This window comes from Suricata suricatta, chromosome 9, assembly GCF_006229205.1.
Source record: "Suricata suricatta isolate VVHF042 chromosome 9, meerkat_22Aug2017_6uvM2_HiC, whole genome shotgun sequence".
Lineage (NCBI taxonomy): Eukaryota > Metazoa > Chordata > Mammalia > Carnivora > Herpestidae > Suricata > Suricata suricatta.
Window position 1 is genome coordinate 43,576,915 of NC_043708.1, and position 21,729 is coordinate 43,598,643.

Sequence of the window (21,729 nt, forward strand, 5' to 3'; positions counted from 1 at the left end):
TACTAGAACAAAATACCGTAGTCTGGGTGACCGAGAAATTTTTGAGTTTTGGAGGCTGGGAAATCCAGGATCAAGACGCTGGTGTATTTGGTGTCTGGTGAGGCACGCTTTCTGGTTCATAGATGGCTGACTTCTTGCTGGTTTTCACATAGCAGAAGGGGTGGAGGAGCTCTCTGGAGGCTTTTTTATGAAGGCATTAATCCCTTCATGAGGGCTCTGCTTTCCTGACCTAACTACCTTCCAGAGGCCCGACCTCCTAATACCATCACCTTGGGGGTTCGCATTCCAGCGAATGAATTTAGAGGGACATGAACATTCAGACCGGGGCAGGGAATACGAGGCAGACGCAGGGAGGCCTGGCCAGAACTCAGAGGAGAGATGGGGACCCTGTGGGCCAGATGGCAGTGAGACGAGGCGGGGTTCTGGATGTGTTTTGAAGGCCAGGCCAATGGGATTTGCTGCACAGACTGAGGCGTCTGGGAAATGCGTGCGGGCCGGAGAGTGCTGTGAGAGAGGTCCACCATTTACATTCCCATCCAGCCCTCTTCTGCACATTCACACTCAAGGTAGGAAGAAGATGGCCTTTAGATATTTAGGATTCTTGTCCTCAGCAAGAGTGTCTGAGGACTGCCTTCAGGCTGTTTCAAGATGTGTGACCAGTTTGGTCTTAATGGGAGAGAAACCCCTGCTGTGGCCAGTCTCCATGGCTGAGAGCGGATTGCCCACCTGCCCGTCTTCCTGGTCGTCCTGCGCAGTGGCCGTGCATGGCCTAGTGGCCATTCGCAGGAAGTGACCTCATAAGCGTGCCTTTCAAGCCACACAGGATGGGTCCTTGTGCGACATTCAGCCGTCTCTCTGGTTTACACCAACTTCAACAACTTGTGGCCTGCAGATACTCAGTATAAATAGCTGGAAAGGCCTGACCTTGACAACCTCATTTCTCATTCCTTTCTTGTTACAGGTAATAGAGCTGAAAATGTGGTTTTAATTATAGCACTAATGAAAACTGAAAATCCAGACAGACACTTGACGAACTGTGCTGTGCTTTATATTACATTTGTGCTAACTACAAAGTGCCCAGCTGGGTGTAACATTATCCCCCTTTCCTCGAGCATCCGCCTGACTGAAGCTGTATAATTGATGTATACTTTGGCAGGAGGTCAGCTTAAAGGGTTTTTTTTTTAAAGTTTTTTTTTTTTGAAAACATCTTTAACGGTATTTGGGGGGGAAAGAATACGTTTATTACCTGGGCTGGAAGAACATTTCTCTGCGTTGCCCAACACTCCCCACCCCCATTGCAAACTTTTTCTAGAGCATTCCACACATCACATTCGGGAAATTCTGGGGCCACAGTGGCCTTAGAGAATTACTTTAACTTAGAGTCCTGTGTTTTTGTCTTTGGCTACGGATGCTGCTAGGGCAAAGCAATGCCTTAGCATGCAAACCTGTTCAGCCCTCTGTTCTTTTCAGTCAGAGGGTGTGTTCAGTGTTTATGAAAGGGAGAGTGGTGGTGGCCATAGCCACATCTGTGTGGACACATCTGTCCTCACCTGCTAGTCCGTGGCTGCCACGTGGTCTCTAAGGGAGTTACCTAGAGGTAGGGTTCTCAAATAAAATACGGGACACCCAGTTAAACTTGAATTTCAGGTAAATAGTAAATAAAAATTTAAGAAGTCTTTTTAAGACTTTTTAATTTTTAATTATTCATTGTTTATCTGAAATTCAAATTTTAGCTGGGTGTTCTGTAGTTTTATTTGTTGAATTTGGTAACCCTACTTATAAAGTTTCAGAGACTGGACAAGGTTTCTGCAAGGACTTCTAAAGAATCCTTGCCTATGACGTAAAGAAAATATAAATCCTCTTTTGGAGACAGTGTGAGGTTAGCTGTGTTCTAGCTTACCAAAGACTTCTCTTCACATTCCACCTGAATTGTGACCTCACTCTCTCATCCTGCTCCTCGGGTCGCACAGAATGCCATGGTTCTAGAATGAGTTCATGGAATTCATGGCATTGCCTACCTCAAAGATAATGAAGTTTTCACAGAGACCCCCTGATGCTAAAGGCATCCTTACTGACTTGGTTGGTGGCCCTGGTCAAGCTACCTACTCTTTTTTCCTGTTTAATTTATAACCTTTCTGTTTTTATTTGAATTCTTGAATAGGTAATCTATTTATATTACAAGCACAGATTTCAACAAAATATAAAAGGTATCTACGAAGAAGTCTCCCTTTCCCTTTTAACGTCCAGCCATCCAATGCCCTTCTCCATGGGCAATGACTACTATTGATTTCTTTTTTATTCTTCCAGTCATATTTATGCGTGTATATATACAAATAGGCATATATTTTCCCTCCTCCTCATTTCTATATCATTGTTAGCATACTGTACCCACTATAGTTATTATACTAAAAGCATCCTTTTTTCCTTTATTAGCTCTTAGAGGTCTGGTCATATCACAATATAAAGAGCTCTCGTTCATTTTTTAGGGCTGCATAATATGACATTGCATAGGTGTAATATTTAAGCAGCATCTCTTTGATGGATATGTACATGGGCTCCAAATGTGTGCTGTGACAAATAACATGGGACATGCATCATTTTGCATGTATGTGAATGTATCTTTGGCTAAATTTCTAGATGTGGAGTTGTTGGGCCAAAGAGTACATGCATTTATAATTTGCCAAATTGCTGTTAGCTTCCTATTGCTGCTGTAACAAATTACTATATATGTGGTGACTTAACACAAAATTATTATCTTACAGTTTTGGAGGTCAGAAGTATTAAGATCATAGTGCTGACAAGGGCTTTGTTCCTTCTGGAGGCACGATAGCAGAATCCATCTCCTTGCCTTTTCTGGCTTCTAAAGGCTGCTTGCATTCCTTGGCTTGTGGCTGCCGCCTCCATCTTTTTTTTTAATTTTAATTTTAATTTATTTTGAGAGAGAGTACAGGGTAGGGGCAGAGAGAGAAAGAAATAAAGAAAATCCATAGCAGGCTCCGTATTGTCAGCGTGGAGCCTGATGAGAGTCTGGAACCTATGAACCTTGAGATCATATCCAGAGCCAAGGTCGGTCGCTACACTGACTAGGCCACCTGGGAGTCCTCCATCTTTAAGGCCAGAAGAGTGGCTTCTTCGAATCTCCTTTTCTCTGACCCTTGCTTTTATCATCACATCTTCTCTGACTCTGACTCTCCAGCCCCTCTTTTTTAAGGATTGTTGTCATTATATTGGGCCCACCTGGATAATCCAGGATATTCTCTCCATTTCAAGATCCATGACTACAAGATCCACACCTACAAAGTTCCTTTTTTCCATGGAAGGCGACATGGTCACACTCTCCAGGTTAGTATGTGGGCATTTTGTGCAGTCATGATTCAGACTACCATACTTACAGAATTTGTACCAGTTTAAATGCCCACCACAGCCTCGCTCACAATGTGCATTCAACATTTTTGAAACTTGATTAGTCTGGTAGGTTAAATAAATGTTAAATTGCCTTTCTTTTATTATGAGTGGGTTGGGGGGGAAGCTACCTAAGAGCCATCTCTTCTTTTCTTTTTGAACTGTCCAAATCATTACTTAGCCTTCTATCAGGTTGTCAGTTGGGAAATGATTATATATTAGAGTAGATGATGCTTTTGAGAAGCAAACTGCAAATTTTTTCTTACCAGTTGGTCATTTGTATTTCAACTTTGCTTATGAAAGCTTCCTGCCATGCCATGCAAAAGCTATTATTTTTACGTAGTTAAATTTATCAAATTTATTTATAGCTTCTACGTTTGGTGACATGGTTACAAAGATCTTCTCTACTTCAAGGTAATGAAAGAAGCACAATTTCTTCTTAAATTTAAGTAAGTAAAAAATAATGCAGGCACTACCTGGTCTTTGTTGGAAAAGTAGAAAATAGCAACAAGAGAAAAATAGAAGTCACCTAAAACATACATTCTATTGATTATCCTCTGCAAGAGTGGCTACAGATGACAGTATGTTTGCAGGCAGGGGCTGGGCGGTCGGGGTTGGAGCTGCTTGGCGTGGGCTTCTGAGGGTCATTGAGACTATTGTGAGCATCTCTATCCAATACTGTGTTTAGTAACATCAAGTTGGTAGTTTTATTTTTTCTATTTTTATTTTTATTTTTTCAAGTTCACCCAGCTATTGAGAGAGAGAACTTGAGCGGTGGGCGGGGTTGGGGGGAGCAGGTGGGCAGAGAATGAGGGAGAAAGAGAGAGAATCCCAAGCAGTCTTCATGCTATCAGTGCTTAGCCTGACCAGGGGCTTGATCCCATGACTGAGAGCTCATGAGCCCCATCAAGTTGGTAGTTTTAAACTGATCACGTTGAGGAGCGCCTGGGTGGCTCAGTTGGTTAAGTGACTGACCCTTGATTTTAGCTCAGGTCATGATCTTATGGTAGTGAGATGGAGCCCTGCATTAGGATGCTTATGGCAGAGACAGCTTGGGATTTTCTCTCTCCCTTTCTCTCTCTGCCCCTCCCCCGCCCCTCACACTCTCTCTTAAAAAAAAAAAAAACACTAAGCGGATCACGTTGAGAGGATTTACGCCATGGAAATTGACAATTTCAACTGCCAAAAATCAGATCTTTCCCCCTGAAGGACGAATTGTTAAACATTTACCGGTATACCACTAGAGACCTTGTCTAAAAAGCTTTTAAAAAAATCCAAGAAATGGTTTTGCTTGGGTTTTTTAAAATTTTATTTGTGAGTAGCTGATGTGAAAGAGGGCTCACAGGCAGTGTATGTGGGGTAACTTTAGATTATTGTGCCCCTGTGTACACACACACACACACACACACACACACACACACACACATACACGCACACTCACTGAAACATGCATATTCAAACTGGTGACCTGTTTTTTTTTTAATCTCCTTAGTGGGATATTATTGCCATCTTTCAATCTCACTAAACATTTATCCAAATCATTATTTTGATGGCTGCATAGTATGCTGCAGAATGACTTACGGCATTTGACCAATCCCTGATTCTGAGACATTTGTGAAACTTCTGTTTGTCTTGGTCGCTAGCTCCAGCTGGTACCCAGCTCTCAAGGATGGTGGGATTATCAGGGAGAAAACTTTCAAGAAGTGCTTTCAGATATATGAGGCCTTTACAGTGTTGGCATCACTATTCTAATTATCCCCAACCAGGCAGGCCTTTTGGGAAATGCCCTGGTTTCTTTTGGTGTAATTGCTCACACTCCTTAGAAACATAAATTCTGGAGATGTTTTTGTGGCAACAGCAGCTCAGGAAGAAAGAATGCGGGCATGAGAGATGTGGATTCCAAGAGACAGAAGCCTCACCATGAGACAGACAGGGAAGGTGACAATTAGGACATTGATAAACATAAAGAGGATAAATCCCATCAACTCACTGAGAGATTTCAGACAGGCCAGCAGGAATGGCGGAGGCAGAATGGAGGATAATTAGAGAAGATATTTTTGGGCTAAGACAGAGTGAGAACAGTGTTTCCTAGTTGGCACAGGTTTTTAAAAAGTACAACAGCATAATTATTTCTCAAGGATAAGAATATCATTAGTACTATGTTAGGTGCTATGGAGAGCTTAAATGTAAGAAAGGAATGGGTGGACGGGTTTTCATCATGGAAAAATGGGAATTTTGGTAAGTTCATAAGCAGCTTTGAACAGCCACTTTACAGAATGTTGGTTTGATTTTGCTATGTCTGGAGCCACTGGTTACTGAGTCTGCTTTTGATGATGGGACACAGGATTGCCACACTCGAGTCAGTTCAGAGTTCTTCTGTGACGTTATTTGAACAACATAACTGGTTTGAGTGGGATTCCCATCAACAAAAGGGAGGTGGGTGCTTTGAATTTTTTCAACAAGTACTAAGAACGAGTGTTACTAATAGTGGAATTTTAATTAGTGCCTGCACCAAGGTTTTGAAAATAATCTTTTGCTGTTTCCTTGAGCCTCAGGGCACACAGATACCACCTAGTGAATATACTGTATACACTCTGTGGTTTTTGATTTTTCAAACGTATTGCTGCCACTGGAAGGCAGTGTTGCCTAGTCACTGTGTTCAGCCGAGCCGATGGACAGATCTGCAGACTTGGCCCGAATTTGCAAAGAATCCAAATCAGCCCAGAGAAGTGCTTTTATCTCTGCTTCTTTTCTGAATCTGGCCGGGATCCTGGGCCCATAGACATGCCATCCCTATTGGGCGTTTCCTGGCATCAGGTGTGCTGGTATTAATTATGCGAGATCCGCCTGGATGTAGTAAAGTGATGAGACTTAATTCCCTTTGGTCTCCACTTTTCTCAAATGTACAGCGGGAACATCAGCCTTTGCAATCTCACAGCAAATGGTGGGATTTCCCTACAATCAGATAAGAGCAACTTAATCAGTGACTTAAACAGGTAACCTTTCAGAAATCTTGCTTTGACTATTAACTTTCATTAGACCAAATTATTTCATGCTTATCCTAGATAATACTTTCTGTATCACCTAATGCACCTGGTAAAATTCTAGGCCAACCATGAGTTCTCAACGGAGATTGGTTCGACAATGAAATATTCTTTCTGTATTTTTTCCTCCTTATCAGCAAATATTCAGGTAATGTTTTGATTTAGGAGCACTCTCATCAGGATTTAAGTTAGGAAATATTCTGTTGAGTTTCTAATTGTAGACATCTCCTCTTTAGGCTATTAATAATGCTCTCTTATCTTTGTACAGTGCTTTCAAAATGTAAAGTCTTTGTATATGCTTTCTCCTTGGATTCTCAGAACAGTCTGATAAACTTGGTAAAGGAGGAATCATGATTTCCATTTTGATGTTTAGGAAATAAATTCGGATTGAGTCATGCTCACAGGAACACTTAAGCACCTTCTGGTTCTCAGTTGTGCTTTTGCCTTTTTTATACAGGCTGCCTATAAACAAAGGCCCCTTCATCTGACCGGCCATGATGGTGAGGCTGGAATTGGAGCCTTATATCCACGGTGTTTTTTGTCCTATCTTTCCTCCTTTGGTTCATAGAGAAACATACCTCTTTTTGGTTATGTCAATAAATGGTCAGCACAGCATGATGTTTCATGGACTTAGGGTGAATAAGAGCCTCTATACATTAAAAGCCTTTCTGCTTCTTAGGAAGCTTTATTCTAAAGAGTGTTTCTGTAGAAACATTTTTTACTTGAAAGACTATGGATCACTTTTCAAACGCGGAATTGTCTTATCTGAAATACATTCCTACCTGTGCTGAAAGACACAGGTATAATCAATGCCTTGATCATATGGACAATCTTTATCAAATGTGCCTTAGATCCTGAAGAGCCTGAGGGGACGACACACACACACACACACACACACACACACACACACACACACACACACAGAAGAGGAGAGGAGAGGAGAAGAGAGAAGTGCCTTACTAGTGTCCTCATGGACCAGGTGAAAAGGAAGTTTTCAGCAAACTGCCTCCGAATCCCTCTAATTCTTTCCGTGGTTTCAGCATCAGATTATTAACATACTTCTAGATGCAGGCCACTTTAGTTCAACTGATGCCTTTATGTTCTGCAATATCTTAGGTTTAGTGTCATTTTGAAAATTGAAAGCTAGAATGTACTAGGCAGTAAATTAGTTAATGAGGATTCTTTTATTATAGTGGCTATCAGAATGGATTGAAAATTAAATTTGCCTTTCTCACTGCCCCGAAACAAGATTCACCAATGAGGAAGGAATAGTCCTTCAGAGGCTGCTTCAAAAAATCCAGGTCAGATTTCCCGGTGGTATTCAGACACAGTCTAGAAGTACCATAAGGCAGGATCCTTGTATTCCTGAATAATTCAGTTCCACGTAAGGTGTGCTTTTTAGGAGACTAGAAAGACCATAGTTGGGATGCTTCCTTTTATGTTAACGTTGTGCATGATAGTGGAGTCTCCCACATTGTGTCTATACCATTTAATAATATATCGCAAATATACGACTTTTAATTTAAATTGTAAATTAAAAAAAATTTTTGAACATTTTTACTGAAATACTTGTAGATTCACATGCAGTCATAAGAAATAGCAGAAAGAGCCAGCGTACCCCTAGCCTAGTTCCCCCCAGGGATAACATTTGTAAAGCCCAAGTATATGTCATAGCCAGGATATTGACATCGATACAATCCACTCATCTTGTTCAGATTCTTAAGTTTTTTGAACTTTTTTCTTAAGTTTACCCCTGAGGGGAGCTAGGCTAGGGGTACGCTGGCTCTTTCTGCTATTTCTTATGACTGCATTTGAATCTACAAGTATTTCAGTAAAAATGTTCAAAAATTTTTTAAAATTTACAATTTAAATTAAAAGTCATATATTTGCGATATATATATTTACACACACTTTGTAAATGTGTGTGTGTTCCTGCACGCATGTGTGTATACAGCTTAGTTCTGTACAGTTTTCTCACTTATATAGGTTGACATATCCACCACCACCATCAAGATACTGAATAATTCCATTACCACCAAGATCTCTTGTCTTGCTCTTTATTATAGCCACTCCTCTCCCAATTCCCTTGCCCCGAACGGCCATTACTCTGTCTCCTATTTCTAAAATTCTGTCATTTCAAAAATGTTATGTACATGGCATCATACAGTGTGTAACCTTTTATCATTGCCATCCCTCCCCCGCGCCTCAGAGTTATTCCTTGGAGACAAGAAATTCCTTGGAGATTTATCCAAGTTGTTTGTATCAATAGCTCCTTCCTTTTTATTGCCAATCGTATTCCATGGTATTGATGAACCACAATTTGTTTATTCACTTGTTTGAAGGACATCTGTGCTGTTTCCAGTTTTGGATTATTATGAATAAAGCATCTGTGAACATTTGTATATGGATTTTTGTGAACATTATTTTTATATCTCTGGAATAAATGGCCAACACACAAAACATTTTTAAGACTTAACAGGAGTAGAATTTTCATGCTGCCTTTTAGGAGGTATATTCTTCTAAAAGATGATCCATTCCAGCCTGTAATAGTGACTCCAGAACTGTAAACAGGTCTCATAGACATGTATATTATTTTCATCTTGTCCCAGGTGAATAGAGTTTTTATGTGTGAAAATTGAATTTCAGTTCATTATATGGCTATTTCATGGGGCGATGGGGTTTAAGTACTTTTGAAAAAAAGATGTGTAGGCAGAGTTATCACTTCCTGCTTTACCTTCCTACCTCTAAACTCTCCAGTCATTAAGCATCTCTCTTACTGCCATGCAATCATGTGTTCATACAGCAGACTCCCCACCCTGGTGTGTTCTCAATTCCTTGAGAGCTGGGCTCCTGTCTTAATCATCTCAGTTACAGATATTCTCAAGGTGGATGTTTAATTAATATTTCTTAAAGAATGCATATGTTTTTGGCATAGGATGGTTTATAAGTCATCATAATATGTTTAAGTTTCATACAGCTAATATGATAAAAAGAATGTACCTTAATATCCTCCCATTATGCTCTTTTGTTCTTATACAGTGAAGAAACTCCTGATTATGACCATGCTTTGGAGAATATTGGAGAGTGATTTAATGTTTGGTAGGATAAAAGGAATTTATTAAGGGCAAAAGTGATAGAATCCAGTATTTCACATGAGCGAGCAACTAGATTAAGAATTCAATTCTTCCCTGGGCAATGTCAAAAAGTGACATCATCCAACATTAAGCTCAGACCTAAATTTGTAGTGGGATTAGTGCATGTGTGACATTTTAAAACACTCTACATTTTGACAGTTGGAAGATATTTAATGTTATTTTAATTCAGGTTTCTATGAGGTATGATTTTAGCAACACTCTTTGGAGACTGAAACTATAGCCATCATGGTAGAAAAAGTATCAGAAGTCTAGGATGATTTTATTTTACCATCAATGGTTTGAGTTTGCTATTTTCTTTTAAACTTCATAATGAGTATTGCATTTCTGATATTAACACCATAGACTTTGTATATTACATTGCTTTGTTCCTCACTCAATATGGTAAGGCCCAATGGTCCTAGAGCCCAAAGTCCAGATTTATTTATAGAAATAAATTTAATATTAAAATATCTGTATAAGAAGAAAAATATTAACAAAGATCAGTGAAATATACAAATAAATATTCAGTTCTTTCAAAACAATAGCTGTCAGCTGTCAGCATAGAGCCTGACATGGGACTCTAACTCACGGACCACAAGATCATGACCTGAAGTTGGACACTTAACTGACTCAGCCATGCAGGCACACCCCCCCACTTTAAAAAAATTAAAATAATTTTTTTTAATTTGAGAGAGTGTGTGTGAGCAGGGAAGAGGGGCAGAGCGAGAAAAAGAGAATCTTAAGCAGACTCCATGCTCAGTGCAGAGCCTGATGCAAGGCTCAATTCCACGACCCTGGGATCATGACCTGAACCAAAAGCAAGAGTCAGATGCTCAACTGACTGATCCACCCAGGCACTCCTCTTATGGGGATGTCTAAAAGCAACAACAGTTAATAACTGTCTGATGACCTCTCCTTTTGCCACTGCTACTAGGCATAATATTTACTTATAAAGCTGCCAAATGATGGAACAACTAGAAAAATGAGATTTTGGGTTACTTGGATGGCTCAGTCAGAAGTGTGTGTGACTCTTGGCCTCAGCGTCATGAGGTTGAGCCCCACGTTGGACCTAGGGATTACTTAAAAAAAAAATGAATAAAAATTAGTTTTTGAATAATATAAAAATTTAGTTATCTGAAGTAGTCCATACACATCTACATGATTTGATATGAAATATTTTATTAAATTTGACAAAGTTTATACAAATGATATTATATATCTCCTCCTTGTGTGAGAAGTAGAGAAAAATGATAAACTCTGTCATTCTTGTTTTTCCCATTATGTTTTGGACAGTTTAGTAGGAGGCTAATATGTAATATTGTTTTAGAAGCAGCAGCAATTTATAGTTTGGTTGAAGCAAGTTCTTGTAATAATGACAGGCACAGTTCAGCACTAATCCGCGGGGATCTATGCAACATGGCAAACAATACACTTTCCAAGACGTGTTTGAATTATGAATCCAAAGGTGGGCGGTCTCTAAGTTCTGTGCAGAGTAGCTTTGGTGTGAGTTGATGGAGCATTTTGTACTTGGGATTCAGAACTTTTATGAAGGCCAATACCCTGAAACTCATTCAAGCAATAAATTCACTTGTCTTTGAGTTTACAAGGCAATAAACAGTGAAGGCCTTTGACCTTAACATTTACTGAATACATTTGCAGCAGTTGTGTTTATTGACAACTATTTATAGGGAAGCGTTGGGTACTGAATTTGTTGAGGGGCGGGGAAAAGCAATTTTGCAGGTCTTTTTTTTTTTTTTTTTAAATAAAACTTTTGAGTTTAAGTTTTGGCTATTAGATTTTCAGTTTTGGAGTTGAGATCTGATTCTTTCTAACTGTGTACAAATCATGCTTTGGGAATTTCTTTCCTTATGATAAAACTTAAAGAAGACCCATAGGGGAGAGGACTAATACCAGAGTCACTGCTTGCCTGTTCAGTTCAATGGGTATCCCACACTTTGAAAGGAGGACAGAAGAAAATGCTAAAGATATTTTTATTAAAAAAATTTTCCCCCCATAGATTCATTGTATGTCATGGAGTAAGTAACTGCTCTTCTGTATAAAGGAACTGTTGTATAGAATAATTATATTGTGTCTTTGAAAGATGTTGGGGGGAATTTACTAATCCCAAGGAATATGATGCGTTCTGAGTCTCATGAGTTAAAACCATGAGAAGTAATAGAGGAATCCTTACTACTGAAATAATGACTCTGTCACAGGAAGGGCAGCCTGCAGTTCTTTATTCCTGAGTTAGGGGCGGTAACCATCGTTCCACATCACAGGTGGGGAACTTGGGTGTAAGGCAATCAAGAGTTTTGCTTCAGTTAGAGGGTCAGTCTGTGGTGATGGCTAAATCAGAAAAGATGCTGCCAGCACCTGGGGCTTGGGGCAAGAAGGTCACTTTTATGCGTGGAGGCCCCGCCGAGTTCAGTTTTCACTGCAGATTCTGACCACAGTTACTTCTCATTGTGAGGAAGCATGAGTCTGTGATGGCCCGGGAAATCAGGGAGCCCCTTCTGATCATGCTATGTGAATATGTTTGAAACAGGGAGAAATCCCTTGCTGATTTTGGTGGGGCTCATGCCTTGGAGAACAAGATGTGCTGATCATTATCTCAACATCTGGTGATAGTGGGAGTACTTGAGGGGGCAGTTAACAGAATCCATCCCTTCTAGATTCCACGGTAACACTGACACCACACTCGCAGAAGAATTCTGCAATAACAGCATTTGGCAGCCTTGCAGTTAACTTAAAAAAAAAAACCCTCAGTTCAGAAATTCTTAGCAAGCTTTCTTCTCACTGAAGGAGCAAATGGCAAAGTAAACAAAAGAAGTATGTGTTCTTTGGGTCACGTTGTTAATTTTTATTAAACAATGTATCTGTGGACCCACTCCATTGAGGCCCAGAAGGTATTTTTCTCCACTGGCCTCAATGTGGGCTTGCCTATGTTTCTGTTTTAACAGGTTGTGAAAGAAAAGTATGTTTCATCTGCTTGTTGAAAGGAATGGGGTAGGGTCTATTTGGATTGGTTTAGCTAGGTAACTAGGGTGTTATGGTATCAGGGGTTAATGGTTCTAGTTAGCTCTGTCTAGAGTAAAAGACATGTTTTGATTGCACAGGCTACCCTCTGACAAATGTGGTCATTGTCTCGGGGAGTGGAGGAATGGTGTGAGTGAATCAGGACAAGACACTCATTAAGACCAGGAAGGTGATTCCCAGAGCAGGTGCTACTGTTAGAATTCAGTTGGTGACGTTAAGGACCAATGACTGGAATCACTTGTTACTTCATGGAATGCAGAAATTTTCATTCTCCTTTTCATAATGATCCCATATTTGGTTTAATTACACCAACTCTATAGTCATGCTCAGAATAGCGTTTCAATACGAGGCATGTCCCCTCCCACGCTAAGTCACAGTGTTGTACAATAATAGTTGAGCAAAGCAAGTAGCTGCTTTCCAAGGTTATCATGTGTAATTCCTTTTTCCAGTTCAAGAACATATCTTGTTTTAAACAACTTTTTGAAAGGCAGCCAAAGAAAAGGTTGGCTCAGATATGCCCTCACCAGCCCTGTTTATGGGATACAGTGTTCCACGTCTTGGAGGAAGATGATAAAGCAAAGCTGGCTTTGGGAGGTGTGCAAGAATATGTGTTCATGCATTCAGATCCCACGTGTAAGGCACCAAGGGACGAATAAGACTGTTGATTACCATCTCATATTCAATTATAGTTACCAAGGTGGGAGGGGAGTTCTAATAGTTGTTAGTGAGAAGTGTACATTAGTAAGAGCTATCTAACAGAAGACTAAGTGGCATTACTTTTGATGGATTGAAGTTGGGGCGAGAGCATGAGAAATGGCATGAGGAAGATTTGGAGGACTTGTGTTTTCTTTTCTGTTCCCTCTTATCAAATGCACAGGCAAGCCATAAAATTTTCTTTGAAAGCCAGTTTCTCAAGGGGGCAGACTTGTTTTTATGATTTAGCCGATGTTCTATTGACTTCAGGGCACTCGCCTCGAAACACGGGAAGCTGAGCTACCTGAAAAAACTAGGAACTCCCTGAAACAACTAGAAACTTCCCAGAAAGCGGTGCCCTCAGCCTTGTGTTGGAAACAAACAGAAAACAAATCTGAAGGCTGCGGAAACCTGTTTGTTAAGCAGCGAGGGGAAATGCCCTCGGCCAGACAGTCTAAACACAAGAATGCTGGGCAGGAGATCAGATCCACAATCGGAAGGGGAGAAGAGGCTGATAAGGCTACAAAGAAAGCAGCGTCAGTCACCAACATCGGTTTCAGAGGTAAAGTGAGGAGGGCCAGGATATTTGTGATACAATCACATCGTGCTGCGAACTCCTGGCACCCACCACAAGAGCCGTGACTAAGAGGCACCATTTCAGTAACCCAGCATGTGTAACTCTGGAGCCTACCGAGTTGTGCTGAGGTGTGAAAGGAGATATGTCTCATTTGCTGTGAAGTAGTCTTCCTCGCTCTCCACAGGGCGCCTCGGTTCTCCGTCAGTGCCAACCGTTAGAGTTAGACCAGGGTTATGGATGATCCGCATCTTGAACTCAGGAGTCAAGACATGCGAGGCTCATTGCCATGTGTTCATGGTGAGAGCTTTTTCTGTGAAATGGGCACTTTCTGTGGCCTTACATACCCTCTCTTCAAATGTAGGTGTACTTCAGTTAGCTTCAAGACAAGACATTTTCATGCTTCTCTTTCTCCTTTTGGTTTCTTGGGAATGTAATCTTTCTGGGGAAGAGGGCAACTTTGAACATTTCCTGTGCATTTCCAAGTTTCTAGTATCTCAGCTTATGGCCCCATAATGACAAGGGATGAAAACTGGAGAGTCCCCAGATGTGGCTGAGCACTTGGGACTCCCTTTGTCGTTTCTAATTCTGCCCACTGAGGGCTCAGAAATGAAAAACCACCTGCGGGGGATTCAAACGAAGCTAAAATGTATTTCAGGGTGTTCTGAAGCTTGTTTTTGGACACTAAGCTCAGTGTTGCTGACAGGGAAGTGTTCAGGTGTCCATATGTGGAAGGTGAACATTGCTGCTGAGTGGGAATTGTCAGTAAGTGGAAATCAGTGGCAGAATACCTCAGCCTTTCTTCTTGTTCAACATTAATCTCAGGACTACGTTTATAGGCTGATTCCAGATGTGCTTGACTCTAAGGCTGAAGTTTCGGAGGTGACAGGTGGTGTGTTTACTTCAGTATAAAGAAGGTCAAATTGTATTATAGATCTCAGGGCAAATGTCTGCCTATCCCACGGGAGTGCCTGACGGATCATTTGGCTGCAATCTGGCCCAGGAGCCTGAGGAGAGAGTGCTCCCCGCTGGGAGGAGTGAAGAGATGCAGTTCTCAAGGGCTCGGATAGAGGTCGCAGCTTGAAAGGAAAGTGCTAAGTAGGGGAAGTGAAATGCGAGCTTTTAACTCGGTATCCCCCGGGGTCATTCCTCTCGGTGCCCCACTCTAAGCGGCTGGCTGGCTCTTGGTGGTGGTATTCTGCAGCCATGGTATTTGGCAAGCTCTGTTTTTAGGAACACTTAATTGGTTTGACCTGCCCCACTGCTTCTTACATGAAGGGGAGCATTCCAGGAATAGAGCCGGAGACTGCTGCCTCTCAAGCTTGAGAAATGTACAGACCTTTTCAAGGGACAACATTGTCCTCGTGTACTCCTGGTCTTAACTTGCATCCTTTTTGTTATTGTACCGCGTCAAGTTGGACATATATTCCTAATGCTTACAAAACAGATGCTGTTCAAAATAACGATGTCCATCAAATAGAGTAGGTGATGTCATTTTGCTTGATCCAAATTCCTGATACATAGTAGAAGCACAAACCTGAGAACCAGTGCTGTGTTTAATTTGTGTTTTTAAGTTGACTGATGCTAGTTCGGAGATTTTCTGCAAGTGAAATTGTAGGGAAAAGATTAGTCACTCCAAGGCATTGTTTGTGAGTTTGGGAAAGTCAGACCTCATATTAGTCTAAGAACTGCTGAAAATAAATTTTTCAAATGCCAATTTGAATGAGGCATCCGTTAATTGTGTGAAGGTATCTGTTGCAATAGAAAGTGAGATTAGCATCGCAGTGCATTGAAATCTGCATCAAATGGGTGTATGGTTCAAAGATGGTTGGGATTGGGACTAGAAATATTCTTTTTGGGTTATTTGCTATTTTACCCAGGTAAAACTGCATAACTGGTGCAGATAATGATATACAAATGACTATGCCAATGCTAATGCCAATGCATCAGCGCACATTATAAATGGAATACAGACTGTTACAATGGTTCTTCTGAGCACTGTGTGCCCATATTGCTATGTGCCTTGTGATGACTCCATTTCACCACAGTGTTTTTAAATGGGAAGTACTATGAGACTGTGCCATGTGGATCACATACTGTGGAAAGGCAGAAGCAGGCTTGGTCATCCCAGAGGAGGAGGAGGCCCAGCAAGGTGATTCCGAATTTGCTTATGTTACCTTTTTGAGATTATTACCACATGAAAAAAGTAACTTAAAAAATTCCAACCAAAAGATGGCAACAACCCACAAGTCAAAGAGATGAATGTATAGACAAAATGTGGTATATACGTACCATGGAATATTACTCAGCCTTAAAGAAGAAGGAAATTCTGACACTGTTGCAGCATGGACAGCCCTTGGAGACATTATGTTCGGTGACATCAGCTAGTGACAAAAAGACAAATATTACATGATTCCACCACAGGAAGTACATAGAGTGGTCAAACTGATAGAGACACAAAGGAGAAGGATGGCTGCCGGGGGCCGGGGTTGGGGGGAGGACGGGGACTGGGGATTTCTTATTTCACGGTTTTGCAGTTTCAGCTTGGGAAGATGAAAAGGTTCCTAGGAAATGGTTGGCAGTGATGGTTATGCAACAATAAGCACGTGCTCAGTGCCACTTAACTGTGCACTTAAACGTGGTTAAAGCGGTAAATTTTATGTTACATATATTTTTTCCACAATAAGAAACTTGAACGTAGCAAGTTCGGTCAGCCAGGAACACCACAGTCTCTGGATGTGGTGCCCAGTGTGAGCTGGGGCACCAGAGCGGGTCCACTATCTTTGGTGACCCATAAACTTTCATTTTATGTTTATGTTTATGCCACTTCTTTTTTTGAGGAAGGGGTGCTTAATCTTCCTTTTGCCAAATGAAAAGAGTTAGCATTTGGTGACGATTGCTATTCTTTAATGCACCTACTTGGCAAAATAAGTCGTTGGGAATACCATGTTTCTACCCCCAATTAAAAGTGTATTTTAAAAGCCGAATAGTAAAATATGAAAGTCTTAGAACTGCTGCTTTTTAAAACTGGCATGTGGTCCTGTTATTCCTTCCCATTTTGATGGCTATACTTACTCAAGGTGCATTGAACAAGAGAAAAATTATAGCTGAGCATTCTAGACCCAGATTCCACCATCTCCCTCAGTGGCCTTTGCAAAACATAAGGACCTATACAGATGTACACTGTTGTTAACCCTCTTTCCATACTTACTGAACACCTGTGGTAGGCCTGGGAAAACACAGATGAATAAGGTTTGGTCCCTGCTCTGGAGGAGCCCATGGCCCAGCAGGGAAGGCAGTCACATAACCAACTATAGCACAGCCTGGTAAATTCTGTCACAAAGAGATGGACAGTGTGCTATGGGAGCACAAAGGAGGGGGTAGTCAATGGGAACATTAGCCCAATGTTTTACAACTTTTATAGTAAGGAAATATATTGTTTAAGACTTGAAGTCAAAGCCTTCTGGCTGAGGCATGGGCCCATTTCCCCTCATGTTGACCGCAGGAGAGAAAGCAAATCATCCCACCAGGACATGGGCAGTGGTGGATTGTGAATTCAGGGTGAGGATCTATGATGGAAGGCAAGTTTGGGGGACACGGCATTTATTAAGGCTTGAGCGTGTCAGAGGGAAGAGTTGGGGGCTCGTGAGTTGGGTGGATCAGACAGGAACTGGGGTGGCTCAGACCCCAGAGAACAGAAGGAGGCAGGTGGGCTACAGGTCAATCCCACACAAGGACCCCAAGTAGCAAAGGAACAGGAGGACCCCTGTGGTGCAGTGTTAAGAACTGTGTGGATGACTGTAATGAAGGGAACAGCTCCATTGACCGTGCAGTTGACCATTGAACGACATGGGTTTGAAATGCACAGGTCCACTGATACAAGGATTTTTTTTTTAATTTTTTTAATGTTTTTTATTTATTTTTGATACAGAGAGAGACAGAGCATGAAAGGGGGAGGGTCAGAGAGAGGGAAATACAGAATTGGAAGCAGGCTCCAGGCTCTGAGCTATCTGTCAGCACAGAGCCCGACGCGGGGCTCGAACCCACGAACGCGAGATCTGACCTGAGCCGAAGCCAGAGGCCCAACCGACTGAGCCACCCAGGCGCCCCTGATATAAGGATTTTTTATGGTACAGTACTGTAAATATGTTTTCTCTTCCTTATGACTTTCTTAATAACACTTCTTTTCTCTAGCTTACTTTGTTATGACAATAGGGTATGTAATACATATAACACAACTGTATAAAATACAACCAACTGTTTCTTTATCAGTAAGGCTTCTGGTCAACAAGAAGCCATTAGTAGTTAAGTTTTGGGGAGTCCAAAGCCATACATGGATTTTTAACTGTGTGCGGAGGTCAGTGCCCCAACCTCTGACTTGTTCAAGGGTCAACTGTGTTTACTGAAGGCTTGCTGTGTTCTAGGCGCTGTGCTAATACCTATTCTTTCATTTAACCTTCACAAGGATGCCTGGGATATTAATACTGTTGTTTTACAGTTACATTTTACAGATGAGATAACTGAGACCTAGAAAGATTACTAACTTGCTTCAAGTCAGACAAGTAGGACATGCTGGAGGCAGAGTCAGGACTTGACCCGAGGGGTGCAGGACCCCAAAACTTATCCCCTCCAGTCCAACCTCTGACACCCGTGCCAGCACTTACCCACCTTCCAGCTGACTGTCTCCTGCTGTGTGTTTCACCAGCACCTCAAAATGTTCATGTGTCAAAGTAAATTTCATGCCTCTCTGTCTGTTCCAGTTAGCATCCCTGTTTCTCTTCTCTCAGGCCTCTCTCAGAACCTTAGCTTGTTCTTCTTTCTTTCACTTCTTGCTTGCCACACCTAGAAGGTTGCCTGGTTCTGTTCGCGTCCGACCCACACTTTCCATTCTTGCTGCCACAGCTGCTATCCGGCTGCGTGCTGCCTGTCACCTGCTAATTTGTCCTGGGCTGTTAGTCTCCACCATCTCCAGTTAGCAAGAACGCTGTTGCTAGATAAAGCTGCTTCTTTTTTTTAAGTTTGTTTATTTTGAGAGAGAGGGAGGGAGAGGGAGAGGGAGAGAGAGAGAGAGACAGGGAGCAGACATGTGTGCATGAACAGGGGAGGGGCAGAGACAGGAAGAGAGAATCCCAAGAAGGCTCCCCACTGTTAGAGGAACCTCATGTGGGGCTCAAACTCACAAACCGTGTGAGATCATGACCTAAGCCTAAATCAAGAGTCAGACGCTTAACTGACTGAGCCACCCCAGATAGAGCTTCTCTTAAAGCCCAGCTCTGATTATATCACTATCTGCTCAAAGTTTAATAGATGAATACTGACAGTAAGTTACTTCCTATGGACTTCAGAGAATGTTCAGCCCCCTTAGTGATGTAAGACCTTCAACGACAGTCTTCAGGCGGCTTTCAGTGTTAAATTGCACAAAGTTATCTTCATCGCCATTGTTGCTCCTCACATCCTTTTATTCCAACCAACTCTTCCCAATGCCTTACCCTTTGCTTTTGTGCCTTTGTTTATGTGTTACTGTTGCTTGCATTGTGCTCTCTGTCACCTCTACCTGCTGATGTCCTAACTGTTGTTCCCTGAGACTCCCCTCTCACCCTGTTGGGAGTGACCTTTCTCTCCTTGGGATGCTGGTGGTGTTTTATACGGTGTAGGAGAGAAGTCCCATGCGGCCTTACCTCCTCCTTTAGACTTTGACTTCCAGAAGGCAGGGATCTTGGCTTATTCATATTTCAGTTCTCCTCAGGGCCTAGTCCCAGAACTCAAATATTCACTGAGGGCAGGAATGGGGTTGGAAGAAGTTGGCAGATGAAGAATGAGGGAGCCAAGAGAAAACTGGGTTCTAGGCACATAATCAATACTTTACATGTCCCCCGAAATTCTCTGAAGAAGGAACTCCAGCTTCATCCATGTTTTTGTCTCAGGCTTCTCTTTGCCACTCTCATGTCACATTGTCTTTCTCTTCCCCCGCCTTCCCCTTCCCCTCCTGCTTCTCCTTCTCCTTCTTCAGATTGTTTTCTTTTCACTCTCTTTTGCTCTGTCAGAAACTGTTCCACCTTTTGGGATTATATCAACTCTCTTCAGTCACTTCAGAAATTCATTTACACCTGTTTCAAGGATTTGTGTTTTATATATTCTAAAAATATTGTTATATGGGGCGCCTGGGTCGCTCAGTCGGTTAGGCCTCCGGCTTCAGCTCAGGTCAGATCTCATATTCGTAGGTTCGAGCCCCACGCCAGGCTCTGTGCTGACAGCTAGTTCAAAGCCTGGAGCCTGCTTCCGGTTCTGTGTCTCCTTCTCTCTCTGCCCCTCCCCCTCACATGCTCTCTCTCTATATCAAAAATAAATAAAACATTAAAAATATATTGTTATAGCCTTAGTCACTTATATTTTGGGAAATTTAAATTTGGGGTTATTTGTCCTTGTCCCATATTCCTGAGTTATCTGTCTACTGAGGGCACAGCCATCATGTGGCACAACATCAGGGCCCCAACATCAGCACCCTGGAGGAATGGCATTTTCTGTAGTTGAGTAGTGCTTAACCTGCTCAGCTGTATGTGGCAGCCCAGTTGTGGACTCACAAAAGTCAAGTGCACGTTTGGCTGATTTCTGATCATTTTGTAAGTCATCATGGGCTCATCTGGACCTTGGGTATCTCCAGATGTATTGAATGAGAAGCCAATGGCGAGCTGGTTTCTTTAGTCACTCACAGAGTTTCAAGAAAGCAGGCTCTTGTTTTGACATCGAGCCCCTGTGTGTCCTGTTACTGCACATGCAGAGACTCCACAGACTATCGACATGAGAGCTGGGGGCCTTCGAACCCACTTGCAGGTGCTAAATTTCACACTTGGGTATTCAGATTGGCACCAAGAGGAGAAAATACTCGGAATCCAACAGTATTGCCAATTATGAGAAGTTAGTTGTGGTCTTTTGTGTCAAAATCATGTGCTTGTGTAAGCCCTGGGTACTATGGGCGATCGGTCCTGCATAAACATAAAGACAAATAACGCTTTATGTTGGTCTACCACCTGTGCCTGTCAAGTTACCTAACTGCCCCTTCCTAAGCCTACTTCTTGTGGAAAAATGTACCAGGCAGGGTAATGAGATGTTTCCCCTTCAAGTGTTAGGATGGCTTACTCCCACTTGGGATGCCCGGCCCTCTGAATGCCACGGCAACTAGGGACGGAGGCTTCCTTCAGGGGAGTGATGGTGTGCAATTTTCTTGGAACTCATCGCGAATTTGAAAGGAAAAATGACCCAGAGGAGGACAAGCAAGAAGAGACAGTCCATTAGCAGCCGAGCCATATGACAAAGTAAAATGCAACTTCAGAGCTGTCAGCACAACAGCTGGGGGAACATGCCAAGAAGCCAGATGCTGCTGCTGAAAGACTATTTTCCACAAAGCCTGGGCCTGTGATGTTCATCTCAGCCCCCTGTGTGGCCCTGGGCACGGGGCTTTACTGCTGGATAAAATAACAAAGGCAGGGAGAAGGAGGGATTGCGTGCATGCCTGGGGGCCGACTTACAAAGTTAAGGCAGACAGTAAGAAGTGGAAATCCTGTTCATATAACCTACCAACATTATTATGAATTAGAACTCTTACCTCTCCAGAAGGGGTTTATTTAAAAGGCTACCTAAAAAGGGGCATACTTAAAAGGTTTTTCTAATGTTTATTTTTGAGAGAGAAAGAGTGTGGGTGGGTAAGGGGCAGAGAGAGAGAGAGAGGGAGACACAGAATCTGAAGCAGGCTCAAGGCTCTGAGCGGTCAGCACAGAGCCTGACACAGGGCTCGAACTCAGGAACTGTGAGATCATGACCTAGGCTGAGGTCAGATATGCAACTGACT

At 42.1% G+C, this 21,729-nt stretch overlaps 2 long non-coding RNA genes across 2 annotated transcripts in view; both read left to right on the top strand.

Moving 5' to 3' along the window:
* LOC115301593 overlaps positions 1 to 21,729 on the top strand; it is a 50,134-nt gene that overhangs the window by 22,176 nt on the left and 6,229 nt on the right. The gene's annotated exons all lie outside the window — the stretch shown is intronic.
* Positions 840 to 7,054, top strand: LOC115301592. The gene is made up of 4 exons (XR_003913187.1): positions 840 to 961; positions 3,271 to 3,342; positions 3,771 to 3,816; positions 6,904 to 7,054. It is a non-coding gene; the product is annotated as an uncharacterized LOC115301592 (long non-coding RNA).